We start from the raw sequence: 3,806 nt of genomic DNA, 5'->3' as shown, positions 1-3,806 counted from the left end.
AGAGAAGCTAAATTACAACAATCCAGCAAGCACCTTTCAGAAATTTTCGAACAGGAAGAGGAGATGGCAGTCGAAAATAATAATAATGCAAGGAGGATGCTTGGTGACTTTACTGCACCTAATTCCAATTTACATGGAAGAAGCATCTCCATTTCACCATTGGAGCAAACAACTTTGAGCTGAAACCTCAATTAGTTTCTCTGATGCAGCAGAACTGCAAGTTTCATGGACTTCCATCTGAAGATCCCTTTAAGTTCTTAACTGAATTCTTACAGATCTGTGATACTGTTAAGACTAATAGAGTAGATCCTGAAGTCTACAGGCTCATGCTTTTCCCCTTTGTTGTAAGAGACAGAGCTAGAATATGGTTGGACTCTCAACCTAAGGATAGCCTGAACTCTTGGGATAAGCTGGTCAAGGCTTTCTTAGCCAAGTTCTTTCCTCCTCAAAAGTTGAGTAAGCTTAGAGTAGATGTTCAAACCTTCAGACAGAAAGAAGGTGAATCCGTCTATGAAGCTTGGGAGAGATACAAAGAACTGACCAAAAAGTGTCCTTCTGACATGCTTTCAGAATGGACCATCCTGGATATATTCTATGATGGTCTGTCTGAATTAGCTAAGATGTCATTGGATACTTCTGCAAGTGGATCCATTCACCTAAAGAAAACGCCTGCAGAAGTTCAAGAACTCATTGACATGGTTGCTAATAACCAGTTCATGTACACTTCTGAAAGGAATCCTGTGGATAATGGGACGCCTATGAAGAAGGGAGTTCTTGAAATTGATACTCTGAATGCTATATTTGCTCAGAATAAAATATTGACTCAGCAAGTCAATATGATTTCTCAGAGTCTGAATGGAATGCAAGCTGCATCCAACAGTACTCAAGAGGCATCTTCTGGAGAAGAAGCTTATGATCCTGAAAACCTTGCAATAGCGGAGGTGAATTACATGGGTGAACCATATGGAAACACCTATAATCCCTCATGGAGAAATCACCCAAATCTCTCATGGAAGAATCAACAAAAGCCTCAACAAGGCTTTAATAATGGTGGAAGAAATAGGTTTAACAATAGTAAAGCTTTTCCATCATCCACTCAGCAACAGACAGAGAACTCTGAACAAAATACCTCTAATTTAGCAAACTTAGTCTCTGATCTATCTAAGACCACTGTGAGTTTTATGAATGAAACAAGGTCATCCATTAGAAATTTAGAGGCACAAGTGGGCCAGCTGAGTAAAAGGATCACTGAAATCCCTCCTAGTACTCTCCCAAGCAATACAGAAGAGAATTCAAAAGGAGAGTGCAAGGCCATCGAATTAATTACCATGGCCGAACCTGTAAGGGAGGGAGAGGATGTGAATCCCAAGGAGGAAGACCTCCTGGGATGTCCAATGATTAATAAGGAGCTTCCCTCTGAGGAACAAAAGGAATCTGAGACTCATCTAGAGACCATAGAGATTCCATTGAACCTCCTTATGCCATTCATGAGCTCTGATGAGTATTCCTCTTCTGAAGAGAATGAGGATGTTACTGAAGAGTAAGTTACCAAGTACCTTGGTGCAATCATGAAGCTGAGTGCCAAATTATTTGGTGTTGAGACTTGGGAAGATGAACCTCCCTTGTTCACTAATGAACTAAGTGATCTGGATCAACTGACATTGCCTCAGAAGAAACAGGATCCTAGGAAGTTCCTAATACCTTGTACCATTGGCACCATGATCTTTGAAAAGGCTCTGTGTGACCTTGGGTAAGGGATAAACCTCATGCCCCTCTCTGTAATAGAGAAACTGGGAATCTATGGGGTGCAAGCTGCTAAAATCTCATTAGAGATGGTAGACAATTCAAGAAAATAGGCTTATGGACAAGTAGAGGATGTGTTAGTAAAGGTTGAAGGCCTTTACATCTCTGCTGATTTCATAGTCCTGGATACTGGAAAGAATGATGATGAATCCATCATCCTTGGAAGACCCTTCCTAGCCACAGCAAGAGCTGTGATTGATGTTGACAGAGGTGAACTAGTCCTTCAATTGAATGAGGACTCCCTTGTGTTTAAAACTCGAGGTCATCCTTCTGTAAACATGGAGAAGAAGCATAAAAAGCTTCTCTCACTGCAGAGTCAACCAGAGCCCCCACAGTCAAACTTTAAGTTTGGTGTTGAACTCCTATATCCAAACTCTAAGTTTGGTGTTGGGAAGTCTCAACAATGCTCTGAACATCTGTGAGGCTCCATGAGAGCCCACTGTCAAGCTATTGACATTAAAGAAGCGCTTGTTGGGGGGCAACCCAATTTTTATTTAATTATATTTTTATTAGTTATATGTCTTTATAGGTACATGATCATGTGGAGTCACAAAATAAATTAAAAAAATTGAGAACGGAATCAAAAATAGCAGAAGAAAAATCACACCCTGGAGGAAGATCTCACTGGCGTTTAAACGCCAGTAAGAAGCATCTGGCTGGTGTTCAACGCCAGAACAGAGCATGGTTCTGGTTCTGAACGCCCAAAATGGGCAGCATTTGGGCGTTTGAACGCCAGAATTGCACCCTGGAGAAGAGCTGGCGCTGAACGCCCAGAACAAGCATGGTTCTGGCGTTCAACGCCAGAAATGGGCAACAAATGGGCGTTCAACGCCCAGAACAAGAACCAATCTGGCGCTGAACGCCCAGAGTTGTGTGCAAGGGCATTTTGCATGCCTAATTTGGTGCAAGGTTGTAAATCCTTGAACACCTCAGGATCTGTGGACCCCACAGGATCCCTACCTACCTCCACTCACTTCTTCTCACCCCTCTTTCACACAATCCCATAAACACTCTTCCCCAAAACTCTTTACCAATCACCTCAATCTCTCTTCCCTATCACCACTTCACCACTCACATCCATCCACTCTTCCCCATAAACCTACCTCATAAACTCCACCTACCTTCAAAATTCAAAATCATTTTCCCACCCAAAACCCACCCTTATGGCCGAACCTAACCCCCCTCCCTTCCCTATATATAGCCCTCCATTCTTCCTCATTTTCACACAACACAACCCTCTCTTCCCCTTCTTGGCCGAAACATATCTCTCTCCCTCTCCTCCATTTCTTCTTCTTCTTCATCTATTCTTTTTTCTCTTGCTCGAGGGTGAGCAATATTCTAAGTTTGGTGTGGTAAAAGCATAAGCTTTTTATTTTTCCATTACCATTGATGGCACCTAAGACCGGAGAATCCTCTAGAAAAGGGAAAGGGAAGACAAAAGCTTCCATTTCCGAGTCATGGGAGATGAAAAGATTCATCTCCAAAGCTCATCAAGACCACTTCTATGATGTTGTGGCAAAGAAAAAGGTGATCCCCGAGGTCCCTTTCAAACTCAAGAGAAATGAGTATCCAGAGATCCGACATGAAATCCAAAGAAAAGGTTGGGAAGTTCTAACAAACCCCATCCAACAAGTCGGCATCCTAATGGTTCAAGAGTTCTATGCCAATGCATGGATCACTAGGAACCATGATCAAAGTAAGAACCCAAACCCAAAGAATTATATTACAATGGTTTGGGGGAAATACTTAGATTTTAGTCCGGAAAATGTGAGGTTGGCGTTTAACTTGCCTATGATGCAAGGAGATGCACGCCCCTACACTAGAAGGGTCAACTTTAATCAAAGGTTGAACCAAGTCCTCATGGACATATGTGTGGAAGGAGCTCAATGGAAGATTGACTCCAAAGGCAAGCCGGTTCAATTAAGAAGACTGGACCTCAAGCCTGTGGCTAGAGGATGGTTGGAGTTCATCCAACGCTCCATCATCCCCATTAGCAACCGATC

General features: G+C 42.5%; 1 non-coding gene across 1 annotated transcript; it reads right to left on the bottom strand.

The window, feature by feature from the left end:
* Positions 1-458: 458 nt before the first annotated feature.
* LOC148571258 (small nucleolar RNA R71) lies at positions 459-566 on the bottom strand. The gene has a single exon (XR_015880365.1). It is a non-coding gene; the product is annotated as a small nucleolar RNA R71 (small nucleolar RNA).
* Between the last annotated feature and the right edge of the window lie 3,240 nt (positions 567-3,806).

Source organism: Arachis ipaensis, chromosome B3 (genome assembly GCF_059453495.1).
Source record: "Arachis ipaensis isolate K30076 ecotype BB chromosome B3, ASM5945349v1, whole genome shotgun sequence".
NCBI lineage: Eukaryota > Viridiplantae > Streptophyta > Magnoliopsida > Fabales > Fabaceae > Arachis > Arachis ipaensis.
The sequence above is the reverse complement of the archived record's forward strand: the minus strand, read 5'-3'. Positions and strand labels throughout refer to the sequence as shown.